Source organism: Anomaloglossus baeobatrachus, chromosome 12, assembly GCF_048569485.1.
Source record: "Anomaloglossus baeobatrachus isolate aAnoBae1 chromosome 12, aAnoBae1.hap1, whole genome shotgun sequence".
NCBI classification, from domain to species: Eukaryota; Metazoa; Chordata; class Amphibia; order Anura; family Aromobatidae; genus Anomaloglossus; species Anomaloglossus baeobatrachus.
Genome location: NC_134364.1, coordinates 145868758 through 145894907, shown reverse-complemented (window position 1 = coordinate 145894907; position 26150 = coordinate 145868758).

Here is a 26150-nt window from a genome sequence, read left to right as displayed (position 1 = left end):
ATAGATCACAAATTATATATTATAGTTGACCTTGATGTGGGCGGTTTAGGGGCTGAATACTTTTGCAAGAGACCAACTTCACAAAAACATATGTACAAAAAATGTGTTCAAAAAAATTGTGTGTGATGAACCTGTGAATTTATCATGTACAATATTAAAAAAAAGAAAAATTAACACTTGTTGAACCCAGGATATTTTTATATCATTATCCATCTTTTTAATATTTTTCTTGTGTGTTTGTCTAAATAAAATAATAAATAATTTAATGTTTCATGAGAATTTGGGTCATTTGAATTATTCGGAATTTCTGATATTTGATGACCCTGAAAATAGTTTGATAAGTTGGAAATATATATATATATGTTACGCGGGGGACCCGGGGAAGCGTGCCATGATGGTGTAGAGACAGCGTCCGCCGGTCAGGGTCCACTGTGCGGTGTAGATGACTGCTGCTACGGTTGAAGAGTGAGCGGGTTACTGCTGACGATCATCTGCTATGTCACAGGCGATCTGCGTACACCGGCTCGCCCTAACCCGTGAGGGTTGTATGGAACGGGGCTCACAGCTCGGTGTACTTGTTTCACGAAGAAGCTCTGTGGTGCCCACGCACGTGTGCCCAAACGGAAGTCACGGAAACGTGGCACGAGGGTAGCACAGCGGTGCCCACGCACGTGTGCCCAAACAGAAGTCACGGAAACGTGGCACGAGGGTAGCACAGCGGTGCCACGTACGTGTGCTTCAACAATAAGGTGAGCCCGGAGGAGTCCCGAGGAGCTCACCAAGGGTAGGAACACGTCCTACAAACAAGGTACTGCCTGGGCAGTAAGGACAAAGTCCACAAGTAGACAAGATGCCTGAACAGTGGCGTCGCAACACGCTGCCAGACATCTAACAATAGAGAACGGTCGCGTGCTGCCATATTGGCAAGCAGAGCTTTTAAGGAGGCACAGCTCCACTTAAAGGTGGGCGCGAGGCGATGACGACGGATTTGGCCCAATCAGGGTCCACGATGTCCTAGCCCGGCCAGTCAGGGTTCACCACGTCATCAGCCTCACAGGTGTCAAAGCAATCGGCTTGCGGCGCGTCATCAAGCTGTGTGACGTCAGTGGGCGAATCAACACATGCCACGTGGTGCACATGCACATCTTCCCGCCTCTGGGACATAGAGGCAGGACCCGTGGTTTCACAATGTGCAGGGATAACGAAACTCTTGCTGCTACCCTGGGTAGCTATCCTGTGCACATTGCATAGTCTCCTAGACCTTCGGCATTGCTGAGCAGGAGGGCTCGTGGCAGGCACGGAATGGGAGACCACCTCATTCCTTGCAACAGGGGAGTCACAAGGTGTAACTTTACCCCCATGTCCAGGGCCCTGCCCATGCTCAAAGGCTGCTATCAAACCCAGGGCGTGGATATGATCCTCCAATTCCCAGGACCTATGCTCCAGGCCACGACTGGCCCACTCCACAAGGTAATACCCTCTGCCCCGTATGACTTTTGTCCCTACAAGCTCCTTTACCTCAGGATCGTCAGACGAGGAGCCGGATTGGGCTGGTAGGCACCCCGAGAACTTATTAAGTCGTACGGGTTTCAGAAGGGACACGTGAAAGGTATTGGGTATAGACCAGCGTGGAGCTGGAGCCGGTATGCCACCGGGCTTACCTGCTCTAAGACTTTAAACGGCCCCAGGTACCTAGGGGCGAACTTGGCTGCCTCTCCCCGTAGGGTGATATTTTTAGAGGACAGCCACACTAGGTCTCCAGGGGCGAAAGATGTTGCAGGGCGGCGGTGCGCATCAGCCGTCGTCACCATCCGGTCCTTGGCCCTCTTAAGGGCCTCCTGGGTGTTATCCCAGATCTCCCGGGCCTCGGTCGCCCAATTCTCTACTCTAGGATCGGGTGACGTAATGGGCATCGGGACCGGGATTCTGGGATGTTGTCCGTTGTTAAGCAGGAACGGGGTCCAGCCAGAGGACTCATGGACCGCATTGTTGATGGCAAATTCGGCCCAAGGAAGGAGGTTAGTCCAGTTGTCGTGGTGCACGGAGATGAAGTGGCGGAGGTAAATTACCAGAGTCTGATTGGTCCTCTCCACCAGTCCATTGGTCTCGGGATGGTATGCGGAGGAGATGTTAAGCTCTATCTGCAAGAGCTTACAGAGTTCCCTCCAGAAGCGAGATGCGAACTGGGAACCCCGGTCACTCACCACCTTGTCGGGCATGCCATGCAGCCTAAATACATGCCGAATGAACAAGATGGCGAGAGCACGTGACGTCGGGAGTCGCGGGAGAGGCACCAAGTGGACCATCTTAGGAAAGTGATCCGTGATGACCCACACGACCCTGTGCCCTGCTGACTTGGGCAGATTTACCAGAAAGTCCATCCCCACCACTTCCCAGGGACGATCCGCCACCGGTAGCGGGTGAAGAAGACCCGCAGGTCTCTGCCGGGACAGCTTATTCTGCGCACATGACATACAGGCTCCCACGTACTCCTGTACTTCCTGGGCTAATCCCGGCCACCAATAATGCCTGGCCATTAGGTCTATGGTCCTCTTGACCCTGAAGTGGCCCCCGACCTTGGAGGCATGGGCCCATGATAGCACCTCGTTCCGTAGATCAGGGGGAACGAGGGTCTTGCCAGGTGGCACCTGGTCAAGAGTAGTGGGGGTGACCATCCTCAAGCTGTCCGGGGGTAATATGAGACGGGGCTCCTCTTCTTCTTCCTCTCGAACGATCATACAACGCGACAAGGCGTCGGCCAGTACGTTCTTTTCACCGGCCAGGTGGCGGATAATAAAGCGGAACCGGGAGAAGAACAGAGACCAACGAGCCTGCCTTGGGTTCAGGCGTTGTGCTGTCTGGAGGTATGTGAGGTTCTTATGGTCAGAAAACACCTCAAACGGATGTTTCGCACCCTCCAGGAGATGCCGCCACTCCTGGAATGCTAATTTCATCACCAGTAACTCCCTATCCCCTATGGAGTAGTTCCTCTCGGCCGGAGAGAAGGTTTTTGAGAAAAAGAAGCATGGATGCTTCCTTCCTCGTTCGTTCGTTTTTCTGATACAGGACTGCGGCTGCACCGACCGAAGAGGCGTCTACCTCCAGTAAGAAGGGTTTGGAGACAACTGGACGATGGAGGATGGGTGCTCTGGAGAAGTGGGTTTTAAGAGCGTGAAAAGCCTCTACTGTCTCCCGTGTCCACGTTTTGGGATTAGCGTCCTTGCGGGTAAGGGCAATGATGAGTGCTGCACTGTCGAGAAGTTGGGAATGAACTGGTGATAATAATTGATGAACCCCAAGAATCGCTGGATCGCCTTTAGCGAGCGGGGCTCAGGCCAGTTCATCACTGTCTCCAACTTCCCCGGATCCATTGGTAACCCCTGACTGGACACGATATATCCCAGGAATGGCAAGAATTCATGTTCAAAGACACACTTCTCCAGCTTGGCATATAAGGAATGGGCGCGGAGCCTCTTGAGTACCCGGATGACATCCCTCCGATGGGTGGCAAGATTGGGGGAGAAAATGAGGATGTCATCCAGGTATGCAACCACAGAAAGATACAAATCCTGGAAAATGTCATTCATGAAGTCTTGGAACATGGCGGGAGCATTGCAGAGCCCGAAGGGCATTACGAGATACTCGTAGTGACCGTCCCTGGTGTTGAAGGCGGTCTTCCACTCATCGCCCTCTCGGACTCACACTAGATTGTATGCCCCCCGTAGGTCCAGCTTCGTGAAGACTTTTGCCCCTCGGAATCGATCAAACAACTCTGTAATGATGGGCAACGGGTATTTGTTCTTAATAGTGATTGCATTTAATCCCCTGTAGTCGATACAGGGGCGCAGAGCCCCTTCTTTTTTCTGCACAAAAAAGAACCCCACACAGGCCTGTGCTATAGACTTGCGAATAAACCCTTTTGCCAGGCTGTCCTGGATATATTTGGACATAGCCTCCGTCTCTGGAGCAGAAAGTGGATACACTCTGCCCCTAGGGGGCTCGGAGCCTGGCTTCAGGTCTATTCAGCAATCGTATGGCCGGTGGGGGGGGAGAGTATCTGCGGCCCTCTTGGAGAAGACGTCCCTATAAGCCTCACAAGGTGCCGTTAAATCCAAACCCCCTCTATTCCCCGAGGACCCAACCAACCTAATGGTAGTGGGTGGTTCGGTGGTCATGAGGTGCTCCCTACAAGACCCTGCCCAGGACGAGATCTCCCCTGTTGCCCAGTTGAGCATAGGAGCATGCTGTCTCAACCAGGGGAGTCCCAGTAAGATCTCATCCGTCCCCTCGGGAAGCACCAGGAAGGACACCTGCTCATGGTGTCCTGGTGGTACGTCCATCCTGACAGGGATGGTGATCTGGGTAATGGGATTGTCAAGGAGGGACCCGTTGACTACCCGAATCCTAATTGGCTTCGGCAACAGAACCAAGAAGACTGAGTACTGAATTGCCAGGGAGGTCGAAATGAAGTTGCCATCAGCGCCAGAGTCCAAGCAAGCCAGGGCAGAGAATATAGTACTGCCGAACTGCAACCGGGCGCTAATGGTCAACCTAGAGGGAGACGCAGCGTCTAAAGTCCCCCCTCTGATGGAAACTAGACGCTGTATTTTCCTGATGGTTTTGGGCATCGGATGGCTATGTTACATAGTTACATAGTTACTAAGGTTGAAAAAAGACCTAGGTCCATCTAGTTCAACCTTCCTCCACCAGTTCTACATTTGGTCACTAAGTCATTTATAACCAACAATGTTTTGTGTACTGAGGAAATCATCCAGCCCTTTTTTAAAAGCTGTTATAGTATCTTCAATTACTATCTCTTGTGGTTGGGCATTCCACAGACTGACTGCTCTAACTGTAAAGAACCCTTTCCTATTTAGCTGTCGGAAACGCTTTTCTTCCACTCGCAATGAAGGTGTCCCCTGGTCCTTCGTATTGTCTTTGGAAGAAATAAGTCATGTGCCAGTCCTTTATATTGACCACATATGTAGTTATTGTTATACATATAAATGAGATCTCCTCTGAGACGTCTTTTTCTAAGCTAAACATATCTAACTTTTTCAACCTTCATCATTTGGGAGGCCTTCCATACCCTGTAGTAGTCTAGTTAGCCGCCTTTGAACTTACCCTAACTTCTGAATGTCCTTTTTAAAATGTGGAGCCCAAAACTGGATCCCATATTCCAGATGTGGCCTTACAAGTAGAGTTGAGCGTGGTTCGTGGTTCTCCAGTTCACGGTTCGAGTGATTTTGGGGGCTGTTCTAGATCGAACTAGAACTCGAGCTTTTAGCTAAAAGCTCGATAGTTCTAGTTATGTTCGAGAACAGTTCTAGGAGCAAAAAGCCAAGCTAATTACTAGCTGGCTTTTCGCTGTAATAGTGTAAGTCACTCTGTGACTCACACTGTTATGAAATTTCAGCGTATAGTGTGCGGGGACTGCGCATTCAGATCACTGCTGCTGGGATAATGGCGATCGCCATTTTTTTTTTTTTTTTCCTTGTCTTCCTTCCCTAAGCGCGCGTGTAGTGGGGCGGGCCAGCATGTCAGCCAATCCCAGACACACACACAGCTAAGTGGACTTTTAGCCAGAGAAGCAACGGCATGTGTGATAGGATGTCCATGTCACATGTCCCTGCATTATAAAAACGGGTATCTGCCGGTCAGGATGCCATTATCTGCCTTCTGCGTCTGGGTGTCAGTCACCGCTGGCGCAGCTCCTGTCTCCGATACTGCTGTGTACGCTCTACACACAGCGCTATACAGAATAGGGATAGAAGTTTCTTTCAGCCCTTGTAAGGGCTACTTACAGCTGGCTCAGAGCCATAGGTGACAGTCAGGTCCGTGGAAACAGATTTTAACAGCTACAGATAACAGCGTCTGTGTAGCTAAGCTCAGGGAATTCCTCGCTGCATTTCACCATTAGGAGGGATAGAAAATGAGGCTTCCTTTCCTCTACACTGACCCACAACCCGGCCACTGTACCCTCCTGCCCTTTGCACACTCAAGCTCATTGTTACTAAGCCATTATTCTAGCAAAAACTTAGTGGCATCCTAAAAGTGGCTGTTGGACTTCATTATTGTCGCACTGGTGCAAAGATATTTGCAGCACCTTTGCATTGCACACTCAAACTCATTTTTACTAAGCCATTATACTAGCAAACACTGAGGAAACTTAGTGGCATCCTAAAAGTGGCTGTTGGACTTCATTAGTGTCGCACTGGTGCAAAGATATTTGCAGCACCTCTGCATTGCCCACTGTTGTAGCTGTTCTGTTTTGTCACAAGTCAGCTTATGGGATCACCAGTGAGGTCCTCTGAATTAGGCCTCTTCAGACCTAATCAAGATCGTGCGCTCGGAGAAAAAGACCTGCATCCATGTGGGCATGATCAATTTTTCTGTTTATTTAACCAAAGTACAGTTTATTTATACCATTTACAGATCAATGTGATATTGCAAAAAAAGCTTCTAGCTGGACTTTACAAGTTGCTCATATGACCTTTAAGTTTTAGCAAAACAAAAATGTAGAGTCATGCATATGAGATAAGAAGAAGATAAGAAGAACATTTAGAGACAATAATAATCCTTGAGCCTGTCTCTTATTCCGTAGGCTCCATGACTATGAACTACCATCAGATATACTTACTAATAACAATAAAATATCTTTAATGAAGAAATAGAGAAACTATTAACCCTTCTATATCAATTTCCCCCTTTTGTAAATGGTATAACCTTCACTACAGGGTCAGTAGGCGTCCAAACAGGAGCTGCTGGCTCATGGGCCTAGTACCCATGAGGGGTCTTCCTACCATTTTACCCATCCACCCTCAGTGTGGACACCTACTCCCGGTCAGCAGAGGCCATTTGGGGTCCGAAGTAAACTACAGAGGGTTCAATGCTGGAACTCTTAGAACATACATTATTCATTAGTTTAGGTAATGGATATATCAATGTTTTTACAGCTATATAAAGCAGTAGACAGAACAACAATATTTGCATACAGGTTTGTATAATGCCAGAAACCCAACCTGCTAGGCCCTTAAACCAATTGGCTGGATTCATAAAAGAAAATGTATTTCCCCACCAGGAGTCCTTGTTGGCATCGTTCTCTTTTAACCATTTATCCCTAAGTTCACTTGTTTTCTGTATATCTGCTCTAACCTGGAGGTTGCCTGCAGGGTCAATGTAATGGCAACAGGCAGGACCAATTATTTGACACATTCCGCCGTCTTTTGCTGTCACAAAGTCTAGCACTATAGTATGCTGGTTAGTGACTACAATTAATTGTTTTTGTATAGCATTGGTAGCATTTAGAATCTCAAGAACCCGAAAAATTTGATCATCCAGGTAGTCAGTGGACTCTACTAGCTTGTCCCACATTTGCATTAAGAAAGGGTGTATGAAAATAGCACTAAATACCTTATTTGCTTTTCCCATTTCTACTACATGAGGCCTACCATTTGGCCGGGGTTTATTATCTGCTGCTCGTTTATACAAGGTATGAATTGGGACAGCTGCTACATCTACTTTACTATGAGGAACTATGAAAGTGGCAGGTGTAAGTCTGGCAAGTGTGCAAACCCCTTTCATGTCAGGGCTCACCCACTTGTGAGCACGATTCCCACAAACCAAAAACACTCCCTCTGGGAAAATACAAAAGTGAGTTTGACTTTGTACACAGTAAAGCAGATTCAGAAGCCCCTTCATGACTTTATGAGCACACCATGTATTGTTCATTTGTTTTCCGGTCATACCCGAGATACAGCTACCCCGCTCCCTCCTAAAAGTCCGTCTAATAAATGATGATGTACAGCCCTCAATACCCTTCTGATATACTGTCTCATTGTCCTTGGTTAAGTCATGTGTATGTATTTAGAAACAGTTATTGTCTTTTCCACAATTTCCAACACCATTGTATTGAAGACTGAACCATAATCCATCATGGGGAATGGGGCCCGAATGAGGAATCTTAGTCTTTATTTTGGCAATTATGCCCTTGTCTGAATCGTATACCATCCACCACGAGTATCCATCGGGTCGTGTGATATTTAGCTGGAACCAGGGTTTAGTGACCCATCCAACTATAGTGAATGTAGCAGATACATCACGAGGTACATCTTCTCCCAAAAATCTAGATTGAGTCCAGGTTTCATTGTGTATACAGTCTGGTACCAATACCTCCTGTGGTTCCAGAGGTAAGGCTAAATAAGGCATAGTCTTTGAAGAAATAGGACTGTGTGTGCAGATCCAACAGTCTTTTGGCTTTTCTCCTTCCATGTCCTCAGTAAGAGAAATATGGTGGCGAATGAGTTTATTATCCCAGTCCGTATTTAAAAGTTTGCTCAGTGTCTTTGTTTGGTGCAGCAACCCTGCTACACCTAGCAGGATAATTAGCAAAACTGTCATTCTGCCGGTGGAGTGACCTTTTTACAGTGACTAGCGTGGATCCAGGTGGGCTTTCCCTCAAGTTTCACTGAGGTGGATGTGGTCAGCTGGACTTGGAATGGGCCATCAAAGCGTGGATCTAGGCCCCTTCTCACGTGTCTGCGCACGACCACCCAATCACCTGGATTCAGCTGATGCACATCTGCACTTGCATTGGGATCTGGAATGGATGAAAAGACATGTTTATGCACCACATTAAGTCTTTCCTGTAAGGCCTGGACGTAGGCTGTCATAGTGCCGTGTTGCATCTGTAACACTTGTGGAAAGTAGAGACCTGTTTTTGGGGCACTACCAAAAAGGACTTCAAAAGGAGACAAGCCTGTCTTTCTATTTGGAGTGTGTCTGACTGAAAAGAGTGCCAGGGATAAGCACTCTACCCAATTCTTTCCTGTCTCTGCCATGGCCTTTTGAATTTTTAGTTTAAGTGTCCCGTTTAATCTCTCTACTTTTCCACTACTCTGTGGATGATAAGGGGTATGGAATGCCTGCTCTATTCCCAGGGTCTGCATAATGTCCCTCATTATTTCTCCAGTGAAGTGTGTACCCCTGTCACTTTCTATGGCTTCTGGGATGCCATACCGACAGACTAGTTCCTTCATCAGTTTTTCTGCAGTTGTTTTAGCATTTGCACATTTTACTGGATAGGCCTCAACCCATCCTGAGAAGAGATCTACACATACCAGGACGTATTCATACACTCCTACCTTGGGTAGTTGTATGTAGTCTATTTGCAGTCGTTGAAACGGGTAGAGCGGTCTGGGTGTTGCTTTCTTAGGGACTTTTACTGTTTTACCTGGGTTGTGTTGTGCGCAGATAATGCAGGATTGTACGTGTTTGGAGGCTACGTAACTGAAGCCAGGAGCGATCCAGAAGGCATTTACCTGGTTACACATGTGACTTTTTGAGGCGTGAGTGGGGCCATGTGTTGCTTGTGCCATCATAGGGAACAGGGACCTTGGTAAACACAACCTATCCTTACTTTCCCATACTCCATTCGAGTTCAGCCCAGCTCCCATTTTCTCCCAGTGTTCCTTCTCTGTTTGGGCAGCCTGATGCTGGAGGGATTTCAGGACATCCAGACTCACTGTGGCTGGGACTTGCTGGCTCCCTGCCACTATCCTCTGATCCCTAGGCCTCTTTGCCGCTGCTTTCGCAGCTGCATCCGCCCTTCTATTGCCCGCTACCTCCAGTGAGTCACCTTTTGTGTGTGCTTTCACCTTAATGATGCCAACCTGGACTGGTAACGTTAGTGCCTCCATTAACCGTTTTACCAATTCTGCATTTTTAATAGGCTTACCAGCTGACGTAAGAAAAGCTCTGCTTCTCCAGATAGGGCCAAAATCATGACAGATCCCAAATCCATACTTTGAGTCTGAATAAACATTAATTTTCCTACCTGATCCCGCTCTACACGCCTCAATGAGCGCTGTTAGCTCCGCCTCCTGCGCGGACATGTGCGGCGGGAGTGGTTCAGCTCGGATTACCTCATGTGAGGATACTACTGCATATCCAGTGTAGAATCTCCCATCCAGGTGGTATCTGGAGCCATCTACAAAAAACTCAAAATCTGCATTAGTAATAGGTGTATCATAGACATGTGGAAAACCTGCTGTCTCCTGACTCATCAGCTCTATGCAGTCATGCTCGTGCGTCATGTCAAAGTATTCATCCTCACTTGCTACCATTGTCACCAATTCCCCCTTTTCTGAATCTACTGGCAAAAGGGTGGCTGGATTCAGAACATTACACCTCTTGAGGGTGACATACTCAGGAATCAGAAGGGCACATTCAAGTCTGAGCTGTCTGGCCATAGACAGGTGTTTCGGTTGGACTTGCACAAGTATAGCATGGATGTCATGCGGGGAGTAAATTGTTAAGGGAAATGTCAATGTGATCTCGCAAGCTTTCCCTAGCAGTACTGCAGCAGCCGCTACAGCACGGACACACGTGGGTGACCCTCTGACAACTGGGTCCAATCGCGCTGAGTAGTAAGCTATTGGTCTTTGTTTGTCACCATGTTGCTGTGTGAGGACGGCTGTCGCATGCCCTCCCTGTTCTGTGCAAAACAAGAAAAATGGTGGATCGTAATTTGTAATACCCAGGGCCGGGGCAGATACAATGAGTAGTTTAAGGGAATGAAAGGAATCAATAGCTTCCTGAGTGAGGTCAAAGGGGTCAGATGACAGACAATCATAGAGGGGTTGCATCATTTGCGAGGCAGACCTTATCCAAGGCCTGCAGTATGACACTAAGCCCAAAAAGGTGCGCAGTTGCTGGTGGGACCTGGGTAAGGAGAGATTTTGGACTGCTTGTTTTCTCTCCTCAATCAGGTGTCTTGTACATTCAGAGATACAGTGACCCAAAAATGTTACCTTTTGCTTACAGTACTGTAATTTTTCACGTGAAACTTTGCAACCATTCTCTGCTAGAAAACACAGCAAAGAAATTGTGGCTTCCTTGCAGGACGTCTGGTCTGGACAGCAGAGCAAAAGGTCATCCACGTACTGCAATAGCGTAACCTGTGAATGAGGCGGTTGCCACTGTTCCAGAATTCCTGCCATAGCTGTAGAATAAATGGTAGGTGAATTCATTCCTCCTTGCGGGAGGACTGTCCACATGTACTGTTTCCCCTCATGTGTGAAGGCAAAAAGATACTGACAGTCAGGGTGTAGAGGCACAGAGAAAAATGCATTTGCCAAATCAATTACTGTAAAACATTTGGAGGTCCCTGGGATTTGTGACAGTAAGGTATGTGGGTTTGGAACAATTGGTGTTACACTCTCAGTGACAGCATTGACAGCTCTCAAATCATGCACCATTCTGTATGTATCAGGGGAACCTTTGGGCCCTTTTTTCTTGATTGGATACAAGGGAGTGTTACAGGGGGAGGAGGACCTTTGTACTAGAGCCCCTGCTTCCACATATTCTCTTATCTCTGGTCAGGGCCATTGATTTGGCTGGGCTTAAAGGATACTGTTTTAAACAAGGAGGAGTGGAGCCTTCTTTTAATTTTATCATGACTGGGGGAATAGGAAGCCGACCAACATCAGTTTTTCCCTTTGCCCATACAATGTCTGGAACTTGTTGCATTGCTATGTCTTCACTAGTTCTGGTATCGGACACTCTCGCAGGTTTGGACATGTACACCATTGCTGCAATCTTGCACAAGTGTTTGTCAGAGAGGGGACTTGTGACTGTAATACCTTCTGGGGTGTATTGTATGGTAGCCTGGATAGCACTTAACACATCAGCCCCCAGCAAATTCATAGGAGTGTTTTCACTAACAATAAGCTTTGTGAGAATTTCCTGGCTATCTTGTAATCTCAGCTTCATCTGTTTTGTCAAGGGAGTTTCAGACACCAATCCCTCCACCCCGACACACTCCACAGTCTCGTCAGTAATCATATCTGGCTTTATCAGGTCTTTATGTACCACAGTGCCGGCTGCCCCAGTGTCAATTAAAAATTCTGCCTCTTTCCCCCCTGGCATTGTTATGGTCGTAAGTAAGGTGGGACCAGGTCCTGAGGGAACGAAAACAGGGTACACATTTGTCACTGGGTTGCCAGTTTCCTAGGTCAGAGGCAAGGGAGGAGGGAAATCAGTCTGCTCACTCTCCTTTTTGGAGTTTTTGCACTGTCTGGCATAATGTCCATTCTGTCCACAATTCCAGCACTGTACGGTCGCTCGGTCACCTGGTGCCCCCCCTCTCTGCTTCCACTGTCTTCCTTGTGCTCTAGCATACATAACTGGTCGCTTGCATTTTGTCAGTTCAACCCCCTTAGCTACTTGCAGAAGGTCTGTTGGGTCCATGTTTCTCCACTCAGGTCTGGCCGTCTGTACTGCTTCTCGTGACCTTCCTCGGTCGGGATGTATCTGATTTTTTTGTACTGGTCCCAGGGCGTTCTTTCCTTTCCTCACCGTCAGCTTCCTCCCCAAAACTCAATTCCTTCACTACCTCTGTCTCAGAGTCAGCGTCCTCTGTCATCACATGTGATCTGGTTCGAACAGGATTTAGTGCAATCTGCTTAGGGCGAGTAACATTACATGTAGCACAAGTACCTCTCCAGTCTGGGTTTTTCTGACTACAATGTTTACAAGTCCATTCATCTGGTCTGGGTTTCTGCCTATGTGAAGGGGGGGCGGTAGCAGTCACAATTCCTGCTTTTGGTGCATTAAAACATTCATAATACACCTTATCTCCCGCTGTGGTCTCTTTATATCCACAATGCTGCACCTCTTCATCCACACGACACCATTTATTTACTTGTTGCTCTACCCTCTTGTCTTTTATCCAACCTCTTTTCTTCCCTGAATCTGTGCCATTTCTCAACATCCAAACATCCGTACTCTGGCATGTCTGCCTTTTTTGAGTATCGGTCTGACATTTTTCACTGCTTCTTTGCCTTCTTTCTTGCACTATCTGTTTGGCTGTTTTGGATCCTGCTGGAGCCCCACGCTGCACACTGAACAAGTTGCCCATGGCTTCAACTTATTCCCACACAGCCCACCTTTCTGCAAATGCCCTCTGTGTCCCTGGACTTTGTCAACAGGCCACACGTCTCCTGGCAAGTCAGAATGGGCTCTCAAGTGGTAGCTGGAAGGCTAAATCAGCATTCACTCTCACCTGCTACACTTGTAGGGCGTATTGGGAAGGGTTAAAAAAAAACCTCTCTCACCCAATAGACCAGATGACTAAAGCAGGAAGGACCAGGTGTGATAGTCCTCTCACCTGCTAGACCACCTCCATGTAAGTGGGAAGGCCACAATGCTCTCTAACCCACTTAGACCTGATGTGCAGTTGGGTACTCCATGCTGTTCCTTTACAAAGTATTCCAGCAACGAACGTAAACTAGAGTTAAACCAAAACAATCCTCAGAGCTGACTTCTCACAGAGGGCAGAAAATCGCGCAGCTGTTCACTTGACCCCTCCCAACAGAATGGCAGCAGCGCACAGTTTGTTTAGCAAGAGTGTTATCTCAAAAGAATTCTTCGTCCAGATTCAGTTTTTCCACAACATCCCTAATACCCACTGGTATAATACACAATCCCAGCAGAAAATTGAGACTACTTATATACCTTCGCAGCACTTGATTCTAGAAACATATGTAACAATACACCTTCCAAGGATCAGTTAACCTCACATGTAAATAAAATTATCTAAACCGCTCTTGACACTGATGGGAAGAAAAAAAAAAAAAAAATACATATGTCAGGTATCCACTCAAATACTCTATATGGCTATGCCCTGTGACATTTCACAACCGGAACATCTTTTCACAGTCCACAGTATGACCTATAACCATTAAACTTATACATACATATTATTTCACCAAGTCTCTTATCTCAATTTCTCATCACTTTGTTATTCAGAGGCTTCTCATAAATATACAACAACTAGTGATGAGCGAGTACTAAAAAGCTCGGGTGCTCGAAGCTCGGGCCGAGCCTCCCAAGATACTCGTGTACTCGGGCCGAGCAACGAGCCCAATGTTATCCTATGGGAGACCCGAGTATTTTTGTGAAATGACCCCCCGGCAGCATGGAGAAACCCTAAAAATGTCACAAAAGTCTCAGAAGAGTGCTCAAATGACATGGCAACAGCATGGGGAAGACCCCTTGAAGCATTTATCACTGAAAAGTCACAGCTGTGAACAATTTTGTCCGCGTTTTACGCCATTTTTACGGACTCACCAGAAAACCTTCCAAAATGACCCCAAAATGATTTTTCATGGCGGAAATGTTAAGGGCACATACCCAATAGTGAGATAGAGCTGGTGTATGTTACTTTTTGAGATTAATACATGAAAGATTTTACGTGAAAACATTGTGTGGCACTCCGATGTCCCTGAGAAGAGACGTACATGAAGGCCTCTTGAGTCTAATGTGCCCATTTTGAGGAAGTGAGTCTTTGTAGTATTTTCCTTTGCCAGGGCAGTCCAAAATTGTGAGGTTCACCAATGCCCCTGCATACAGACGTGCATGAGGGCCTGTAAACCTGAAGTGCCCATTGGAAGGAAGTGGGTCTATTGTAGTATAGCCCTTAGGCAGGGCAGCCAAAAATTGGGAGGCTCCACGTTGTCCCTGGGTAGAGACGTGCATGAGGGCCTCTTGAGTCTAATGTGCCCATTTTGAGGAAGTGAGTCTTTGTAGTATTTTCCTTTGCCAGGGCAGTCCAAAATTGTGAGGTTCACCAATGCCCCTGCATACAGACGTGCATGAGGGCCTGTAAACCTGAAGTGCCCATTGGAAGGAAGTGGGTCTATTGTAGTATAGCCCTTAGGCAGGGCAGCCAAAAATTGGGAGGCTCCACGTTGTCCCTGGGTAGAGACGTGCATGAGGGCCTCAAAACATTAAGTGTCCATTGTCAGGAAGTGGGTGTATTATAGTATAGCCCTTAGGCAGGGCAGCCAAAAATTGGGAGGCTCCACATTGTCCCTGGATAGAGACGTGCATGATGGCCTGTAAACCTGAAGTGCCCATTGTAAGGAAGTGGGTCTATTTCAGTATAGCCCTTTGCCAGGGCAGCCAAAAATTGGGAGGCTCCACATTGTCCCTGGATAGAGACGTGCATGATGGCCTGTAAACCTGAAGTGCCCATTGTAAGGAAGTGGGTCTATTTCAGTATAGCCCTTTGCCAGGGCAGCCAAAAATTGGGAGGCTCCACATTGTCCCTGGATAGAGACGTGCATGATGGCCTGTAAACCTGAAGTGCCCATTGTAAGGAAGTGGGTCTATTTCAGTATAGCCCTTTGCCAGGGCAGCCAAAAATTGGGAGGCTCCACATTGTCCCTGGATAGAGACGTGCATGATGGCCTGTAAACCTGAAGTGCCCATTGTAAGGAAGTGGGTCTATTTCAGTATAGCCCTTTGCCAGGGCAGCCAAAAATTGGGAGGCTCCACATTGTCCCTGGATAGAGACGTGCATGAGGGCCTCAAAACATTAAGTGTCCATTTTAAGGAAGTGGGTGTATTATAGTATAGCCCTTAGGCAGGGCAGCCAAAAATTGGGAGGCTCCACGTTGTCCCTGGGTAGAGACGTGCATGAGGGCCTCAAAACATTAAGTGTCCATTTTAAGGAAGTGGGTGTATTATAGTATAGCCCTTAGGCAGGGCAGCCAAAAATTGGGAGGCTCCACGTTGTCCCTGGGTAGAGACGTGCATGAGGGCCTCAAAACATTAAGTGTCCATTTTAAGGAAGTGGGTGTATTATAGTATAGCCCTTAGGCAGGGCAGCCAAAAATTGGGAGGCTCCACGTTGTCCCTGGGTAGAGACGTGCATGAGGGCCTCAAAACATTAAGTGTCCATTTTAAGGAAGTGGGTGTATTATCATAGTATCATAGTATCATAGTATCATAGTTTTTAAGGTTGAAGGGAGACTCTAAGTCCATCTAGTTCAACCTGTAGCCTAACATGTTGATCCAGAGGAAGGCAAAAAAACCCCAATGTGGCAAACAAGTTCCAATGGGGAAAAAATTTCCTTCCTGACTCCACATCCGGCAATCAGACTAGTTCCCTGGATCAATACCCTGTCATAAAATCTAATATACATAACTGGTAATATTACATTTTTCAAGAAAGGCGTCCAGGCTCTGCTTAAATGTTAGTAGTGAATCACTCATTACAACATCATGTGGCAGAGAGTTCCATAGTCTCACTGCTCGTACAGTAAAGAATCCTCGTCTGTGATTATGATTAAACCTTCTTTCCTCAAGACGTAGTGGATGCCCCCGTGTTCCAGTCGCAGGCCTTGGTGTAAAAAGATCTTTGGAAAGGTCTCTGTACTGTCCCCTCATATATTTATACATTGTGATTAGATCCCCCCTAAGCCTTCGTTTTTCCAAACTAAATAACCCCAAGTTTAATAACCTGTCTTGGTATTGCAGCCCACCCATTCCTCTAATAATCTTGGTGGCTCTTCTCTGCACCCTCTCTAGTTCAGCTATGTCCTTCTTATATATCGGTGACCAGAATTGTACACAGTATTCTAAGTGTGGTCGCACTAGTGACTTGTACAGAGGTAGAACTATATTTTTTTCATGAACACTTATACCTCTTTTAATACATCCCATTATTTTATTAGCCCTGGCAGCAGCTGCCTGACACTGTCCACTAAAGTGAAGTTTACCATCCACCAATACACCCAAGTCTTTTTCTGTGTCTGTTTTACCCAGTGTTCTACGATTAAGTACATAATCATAAATGTTATTTCCTCTACCCAAGTGCATGACCTTACATTTATCTACATTAAACTTCAATTGCCACTTCTCAGCCCAATCCTCCAATTTACATAAATCTCCCTGTAATATAAAATTATCCTCCTCTGTATTGATTACCCTGCAGAGTTTAGTATCATCTGCAAATATTGAAATTCTACTCCGCATGCCCCCAACAAGGTCATTTATAAATATGTTGAAAAGAAGTGGGCCCAATACTGACCCCTGTGGTACCCCACTATGAACTGAGACCCAGTCCGAGTACGTACCATTAATAACCACCCTTTGTTTCCTATCACTTAGCCAGTTTTTAACCCAGTTACACATATTTTCCCCTATCCCCATTATTCTCATTTTATGTACCAACCTTTTGTGTGGCACCGTATCAAAAGCTTTTGAAAAGTCCATATACACAACATCCACTGCATTTCCCTGGTCCAGACTTGAACTTACCTCTTCATAGAAGCTGATCAAATTAGTTTGACAGGATCGATCCCTCATAAACCCATGTTGATACTCTGTCATAAGGTTATTTTTCTTGAGATACTCCAATATAGCATCTCTCAAGAAACCCTCAAGGATTTTACCAACCGTAGAGGTTAAACTTACCGGACTATAATTTCCCGGCTCAGTTTTTGTCCCCTTTTTGAATATTGGCACCACATTTGCTATGCGCCAGTCCTGCGGTACCGACCCTGTTATTAAGGAATCTGAGAAGATTAAAAATAATGGTCTATCTATCACAGAACTCAATTCCTGTAGTACTCTGGGGTGTATGCCATCCGGGCCCGGAGATTTGTCAACCTTAGTGATTTCGAGGCGGCGGCGTACTTCCTGCTGGGTTAAGCAGGTAATATTCAAGTGTGAATTTATGGTATCACTGGTCATGTCATCTGCCATGGCATTTTCTTGTATAAAAACCGTAGAAAAAAAGTCATTCAGCAGGTTGGCTTTACCCTCATCCCCTTCCACCATTTCACCAAGACTATTTTTAAGGGGGCCAACACTATCGCTTTTCAGTTTTTTACTGTTTATGTAGTTAAAGAATATTTTAGGATTATTTTTACTTTCTCTCGCAATGAGTCTCTCTGTCTCAAACTTAGCTAACTTAATTTGCTTTTTACATATTTTATTTAATTTTCTATAATTATATAATGCCTCATCACTACCTACCCTCTTTAATTCTTTTAAGGCTTTCTGTTTTTCTTTTATTGCTTCCCTTACAGCTCTATTTAGCCATAGGGGTTTCCTCCTATTTCTAGCATGTTTGTTCCCATAGGGTATATTTTCTGCACAAGCCCTATTCAGGATGCTCATAAAAGTCTCCCATTTGCTTTGTGTACTTTTATTACTTAGTACATCATCCCAGTTTATTGCACTAAGATCATCTCTCAACCGTTTAAAATTTGCTTTCCTGAAGTTTAGTGTCCTTGTAGCACCTCTACTAGACATCTTACTAAAGAATACATGAAAACTTATTATTTTGTGATCACTATTCCCCAAGTAACCCCCAACTTGTATATTTGATATGCGGTCTGGCCTATTGGTTAGTACAAGGTCTAGTAGTGCTCCCCCTCTTGTGGGGTCCTGTACCATTTGTGAAAGGTAATTATCTTTCATTGTTATCAAAAATCTATTTCCTTTGCTGGAACTGCAAGTTTCTGTTCCCCAATTTATATCAGGATAGTTAAAGTCCCCCATAATAATTACCTCTCCGAGACTCGCTGCTTTATCAATTTGCTTTATGAGGAGATTCTCTACCTCTTCCATAATATTCGGCGTCTTATAACACACCCCTATCAGTATTTTATTATTCATTCTCCCCCCCCTTATCTCCACCCATAGGGACTCTACATTCTCAGTACCCTCACATATGTTGTCACGCAGGATGGGTTTTAAGGATGATTTTACATATAGACACACACCTCCCCCTCGCTTATTTGTACGGTCATTCCTGAATAGGCTATAACCCTGTAAATTAACAGCCCAGTCATAGCTCTCATCCAGCCATGTCTCTGATATCCCCACTATATCATAATTTTCTTCCAACAATATTAATTCTAATTCCTCCACCTTATTTGTGAGGCTTCGGGCATTAGTGTACATGCACGTTACGTATGACTCTGTACCTGTATTCCTGCTTACTGTATTAACTGTCCTAACCCTTCCCCCCGTACCACCCCCAATTTCATTACTTGTGCCCTGGTCACTATCTGCACTACATTCCCCTTCTATAAAGTGAATACCCTCGCCCCCCATTCCTAGTTTAAACACTCCTCCAACCTTCTAGCCATTTTCTGCCCCAGCAGAGCTGCACCTTCCCCATTAAGATGCAGCCCATCCCTAGCATAGAATCTGTAGCCAACTGAAAAGTCGGCCCAATTCTCCAGGAACCCAAAACCCTCTTTCCTACACCAATTATAGTATAGCCCTTAGGCAGGGCAGCCAAAAATTGGGAGGCTCCACGTTGTCCCTGGGTAGAGACGTGCATGAGGGCCTCAAAACCTTAAGTGTCCATTTTAAGGAAGTGGGTGTATTATAGTATAGCCCTTAGGCAGGGCAGCCAAAAATTGGGAGGCTCCACATTGTCCCTGGGTAGAAACGTGCATGAGGGCCTCAAAACATTGTTCCCATTGCAAAGGAGCGGGTCTCCTGTCGTTGTAATGTCCATTCTGCAAAGAATGGGCGAAAAAATTTACCACTGGGGGTATACCTGAAACAAAGGCCTAAGTATTGCAATTTGTAACGGTCATCATCATGGTGGCGCATGAGGAGAAGGAGGAGGAGTCCAGCGATTATCCAAAGTCCAGAAGTGTGTACCCATGGGTGAGTGGAGGTACATGGCAAACTTTAAATTCCGCTCTCATTTGCTGGTGGTGTGGTGAAGTCTGGCCCAATCCAACCCTTGTTCATCTTGATCAGAGTCAGCCTGTCAGCATTTTCAGTTGACAGGCGGGTGCGTTTATCTGTAATGATTCCACCTGCGGCACTAAAAACACGCTCTGACAAAACGCTAGCAGCAGGGCAGGCCAGGACTTCCAAGGCGTAGAGAGCCAATTCATGCCACGTGTCCAGCTTGGATACCCAATAATTGTAAGGCACAGAGGAATGTCGGAGTACAGTTGTTCGATCTGCAAGGTACTCCTTCAGCATCTGGGCAAACTTAGGATTTCTTGTGGCACTACCCCGCACCTCAGGGGCTGTGGTACGTGAGGGGCTGAGAAAACTGTCCCACATCTTAAAGACTGTTCCCCTACCTCTGGCGGATTGGACTTGTGCCTCTCTCGGCTGTACGCCTCGGTTGTCCACTGATTCATGACCTATGCCGCTAGCGTTTTGTGAGGGGAATGCTTTGCCTACTTCCGTGAGTATGGCCTTCCGAAACTGCTGCATTTTGGTTGACCTCTCCTCCACGGGAATAAGAGACAAAAAGTTCTCCTTGTAGCGTGGGTCTAACAGTGTTACCAACCAGTAATGATTGTCGGCCAAGATGTTCTTAACGCGAGGGTCACGAGACAGGCAGCTTACCATAAAGTCAGCCATGTGCGCCAGACTCTTAACAGCCAGGACTTCAGTAGCCTGACCAACAAGATGACTGAACATGCTGTCCTCCTCCTCCTCCTCCTCATCTACCCTGTCCTCTGGCCAGCCACGCTGAACCGAGGATATGACTGGTGTGCATGTCATATCCTCAATTTGGCCGGAGAGTTGCTCCATGTCTTCATCCTCCTCCTCGTCATAGTCCTCCACTGCACGTTGTGATGAGACGAGGCTGGGCTGTGTGTTATCACCCACACCCACTACTGTTTCTTGCTGCAACTCATCGCGCTCCGCCTGCAATGCATCATGTTTGTTTTTCAGCAGAGACCGTTTTAGAAGGCAGAGTAGCAGTATGGTGACGCTAATAATGGCGTCATCAACACTCACCATCTTGGTGGAGTCCTCAAAGTTTTGGAGGATGGTACATAGGTCTGACATCCATCTCCACTCCTCAGGTGTTATGTGTGGAGTTTGACCCATTTCCCGACGGCTTAGGTGATGCAGGTACTCAACAACTGCCCTCTTCTGCTCACATATCCTGACCAACATGTGCAGAGTTGAATTCCAACGCGTGGGGACATCACACACCAGTCTGTGAGCCGGAAGATGCAAACGGCGCTGAAAGCCGGCAAGGCCGGCTGAAGCAGTAGGTGACTTTCGAAAATGTGCAGACAGGCGGCGAACTTTTACCAGTAGATCAGACAGCTCTGGGTATGACTTTATAAACCGCTGAACCACGAGGTTGAGCACATGGGCCACGCATGGAACATGTGTCAGCTGGCCTCGCCTCAAAGCCGCCACCAGGTTCCGGCCATTGTCACACACGACCTTTCCTGGCTTTAGGTTCAGAGGTGTGAGCCAGTGATCTGCCTGCTGTTTCAGAGCTGTCCACAGCTCTTCTGCATTGTGGGGTTTGTCACCTATGCAGATTAGCTTCAGCACAGCCTGTGGCCGCTTCGCCGAGGCAGTGCTGCAGTGCTTCCAGCTTGTGACTGGTGTGGAGGGCACAGTGGATGAGGATGCGCAGGAGGAGGAGGAGGCTGAAGAGCATGACATTCCGGAGCTGTAGAGTGTGGGTGAAACACTGACTGAGGTAGGGCCTGCAAACCTTGGTGTGGGAAGGACGTGTTCCGTCCCTCGCTCAGACTGGGTCCCAGCTTCCACAATATTAACCCAGTGTGCCGTCAACGAGATGTAGCGGCCTTGCCCACAAGCACTTGTCCACGTGTCTGTGGTTAGGTGGACCTTGGGTGAAACAGCGTTGTTCAGGGCACGTGTGATGTTTTGTGACACGTGGTTATGCAACGCGGGGACGGCACACCGGGAGAAATAGTGGCGGCTGGGGACCGAGTAACGTGGGACAGCTGCCGCCATCAGGTCACGGAATGCTTCAGTCTCCACCAGCCTAAAAGGCAACATTTCCAGCGCAAGCAGTCGCGAAATGTTAGCATTTAGAACTGTGGCATGTGGGGTGTTGGCAGTGTATTTGCGCCTGCGTTCAAAGGTTTGCTGAATGGATAACTGAACGCTGCGCTGGGACAAGGACGTGCTTGATGATGGTGTTCTTTCTGCGTAGGCAACTGCAGGTGCAGGAGTGGAGGAGGCTTGTTCGCAGGCAGCATGGACAGAGGATTGGCTCGCATGCACAACCAGCGAAGACGTAGCAGTGACATCAGCAAGCACTGCTCCTCGACTCTGTTGTACTTCCCACAAAGTCGGGTGCTTGGCTGACATGTGCCTGATCATGCTGGTGGTGGTCAGGCTGCTAGTTTTGGTACCCCTGCTGATGCTGGCACGGCAGGTGTTGCAAATGGCCTTTTTTGAATCATCTGGATCCAACTTAAAAAACTGCCAGACTCGGGAAGACCTAACATTTGTACAGGCACCTTGTGTCGTCGTGTTGTTCCGGGGAACGGTTGCCTGACTTCTGCCTGGGGCCACCACCCTGCTTCTTACTGCCTGTTGTGATGCTACGCCTCCCTCCCCCTGTGCACTGCTGTCCTCGCTCTGCATATCCTCCTGCCAGGTTGGGTCAGTTACTGGATCATCCACCACGTCGTCTTCCTCTTCCGCACCCTGCTCCTCCTCCTGACTTGCTGACAATTGTGTCTCATCATCGTCCACCACTTGTTGAGACACGTTGCCAACTTCGTGAGAACGTGGCTGCTCAAATATTTGGCCATCTGTACAGACGATCTCCTCATGACCCACTTCAATATGAGCTGGCGAGAGGCCAGAATGTGTGAATGGAAACGTGAACAGCTCTTCCGAGTGTCCAAGTGTGGGATCATTAATGTCCGAGGAGGACGTGTACTCAGCCTGGTGGTAGGAAGGAGGATCAGGTTCAGAAATGTGCGGTGCAGTATCACGGCTACTGACACTTGACCGTGTGGAAGACAGAGTGTTTGTGGTGGTGCCAATCTGACTGGAAGCATTATCTGCTATCCAACTAACAACCTGTTGACACTGGTCTTGGTTCAAGAGCGGTGTACTGCTGCGGTCCCCAAGAATTTGGGACAGGACGTGCGAGCGACTAGATGTGGCCCTTTGTTGTGGCGAAATTAGAGCTTGCCCACGACCTCGGCCTCTGCCTGCACCACCATCACGTCCACTTCCTTGTTCCTTGCCAATGCCCTTGCGCATTTTGCAATGCTGTGCACTGCTGACGTGTATATTCACTACTTGTGCGTTATATCAAAGTGTGTGGAAATTGCACACAAGTGCACCTGTACGCTGCCACCAACAGGCACACACGTGCGGTTTTAAAAACCAAGCACGAACGCAATAATAACCTAACAGGTTTTTTTGGGGAGCGACAATTACAGACAAGTCAGACACTATCTGGACTGTTTTATACTGTGTACACCAGCCCCAGATATGATGAAGGCTGGTATACGGTCACCACTACCCTGCCTGCCTGCCTGCAGTATACTGGTACAATAGTCCTGACAAGGACTCTTTTGGTCACTAGCCTGTATTCAGACCTGGCTATACCCTGCCTGTATATAGCAACAATAGTCCTGAGAAGGACTCTGCTACTGTACTCCGACCTGGCTATACCCTGCCTGCCTGTATACAACTAGAATAGTCCTGAGAAGGACTTTTGGTCACACTGTTTGCAGCCCTGCAACTGAAAAAGCTATAAAGGGCCGCAAAGCTTTCCCTGAATCAGCGACACTCTCCCTACACTGACTGTCTGAATAGCTGTGAGCAGAGCACAGCGCGCCGGCCGATATAAAGGCTCGGTCACGCTGTGCAGGCCGGCCAATCACTGCAATTCCACAACTAACAGGGCTGTGGCATTGCAGTGGTCTGCCAGCCAATCCCTGCATGAGGGCTGGCTCTCAAAAGAGCGCCAACATGCAGAAATGAAGACCACGAGTACAGCACGAGTATCGCTAGATTACTCGGTCCCCGCCGAGCAGCCCGAGTACAGCGATACTCGTGCGAGTACCGAGTAGTGACAAGCATGCTCGCTCATCACTAACAACAACCTATTGCCTGCCTACTTTATCTAGGCATTAATATGAAACCACTTATGAACACAAATCCCTAGACCAGTGTATTGCCCATCAAAGATGCAAAGATGGCCAAAGTAAAACACAAAACACAGCAACACAGCAAATGTAATTATACATAGACTGTCCTAAATTCCGTGCTATGCAATCTATGCAATCAGTTAATGGACGGACAACAGATTATCTTATTACTCTATATTTCAACTCTCATTCAGACATGCATGAAAAAACAATACTCACTGGTGATGCCAGAGTTCTTGAACCGTGTGTACAGCCTTACCCAGAATATTCGGGAAATCAGAGAGAGTGAAATAAAGTGTAAGAATAAAGCTTCTCACCTTGCTGCAGCTGAAATTTCACTGTCTCAAGAGTCCCCAAAACTTCTTCCGAATAGGCTGGTTGGCCACGGCTCCACGTTGGGCACCAAAAACTGTTGTAGCTGTTCTGTTTTGTCACAAGTCAGCTTATGGGATCACCAGTGAGGTCCTCTGAATTAGGCCTCTTCAGACCTAATCAAGATCGAGCGCTCGGAGAAAAAGACCTGCATCCATGTGGGCATGATCAATTTTTCTGTTTATTTAACCAAAGTACAGTTTATTTATACCATTTACAGATCAATATGATATTGCAAAAAAAGCTTCCAGCTGGACTTTACAAGTTGCTCATATGACCTTTAAGTTTTAGCAAAACAAAAATGTAGAGTCATGCATATGAGATAAGAAGAAGATAAGAAGAACATTTAGAGACAATAATAATCCTTGAGCCTGTCTCTTATTCCGTAGGCTCCATGACTATGAACTACCATCAGATATACTTACTAATAACAATAAAATATCTTTAATGAAGAAATAGAGAAACTATTAACCCTTCTATATCACCCACTCAAACTCATTTTTACTAAGCTATTATACTAGCAAACATTGAGGAAACTTAGTGGCATCCTAAAAGTGGCTGTTGGACTTCATTAGTGTCCCACTGGTGCAAAGCTATTTGCAGCACCTCTGCATTGCACACTCAAACTCATTTTTACTAAGCCATTATACTAGCAAACACTGAGAAAACTTAGTGGCATCCTGAAAGTAGCTGTTGGACTTCATTAGTGTCCCACTGGTGCAAAGATATTTGCAGCACCACTGCATTGCACACTCAAACTCATTTTTACTAAGCTATTATACTAGCAAACTGGGCTGCCAGTTTAAGGGCCATAGTTGCATTGTCCGGGATAGTTAGGGCGGCTTTGCACACTACGACATCGCAGTTGCGATGTCGGTGGGGTCAAATCGAAAGTGACGCACATCCGGCGTCACTTGCAATGTCGTAGTGTGTAAATCCTAGATGATACGATTAACGAGCGCAAAAGCGTCGTTATCGTATCATCGCTGCAGCCTCCGACATTTCCATAATGCCGGTGCAGCGACAGGTGCGATGTTGTTCCTCGCTCCTGCGGCAGCACACATCGCTGTGTATGAAGCCGCAGGAGCGAGGAACTTCAACTTACCTGCCGCCGGCTGCAATGAGAAGGACGGAGGTGGGCGGGATGTTTACATCCTGCTCATCTCCGCCCCTCCGCTTCAATTGGCCGCCTGCCGTGTGACGTCACTGTGACGCCGCACGACCCGCCCCCTAAGGAAGGAGGCGGGTCGCCGGCCAGAGGGACGTCGCACGGCAGGTATGTGCGTGTAAAGCTGCCGTAGCGATAATAATCGCTACGGCAGCTTTCACTAGATATCGAACGTGCGACGGGGCGGGACTATCGCTGCAGCATCGGTAACACATTGTTACCGATGTTGCAACGTGCAAAGCCCGCCTTAGTGTTGTTTATTCTGCTGTCAATAAAGCTAGACCACCGCTGCAATCTACACCACCTCTCAATTTTTTACTAACACATTGTAAGTGCACAATCTTGTCGCAATATAAATGAGTGGCAGAATGACAGATGCTGGTGGAAAGGGGAACAGGCGTGTTGGAAAAGGAAAAAAAGTTTGTGTCCATGGGGAAGGTGGCAAAGCTCCATTAACATCTGCTGAAGATAGGCCATCTTCCAGCAAACGTACGATGTCTACTATTTTGCGTGGACAATCAGATGTGCTGCCTTTTTTACGGACACGAACAACTGGAACAAAGGTAGATGATGGCCAAAAAAAGAAAATGCTTGAATGGATCTCAAGTGGTCCAACAAGTGCCCTCTCCGCCACCTCAACTACCGCATCCAAAAAACACCAGTCCTCTGAGTTGTCATCCCAATCACACTTGCTTTCTCCCAGCTCTCAAGTCTCCATCGGCCCTGCACAGTATGGTGGAACTGAGATGGCTGAGTCTGCAGAGCTGTTCAGTCACACTATAGCCTGAGAATCAGAGGTCTGCTCCCAAGCTACAGTGAGTACAGACCAGGAAATTGTCTGCAGTGATGCCCAGAACCTTTGTGACTCAGATTCAGGC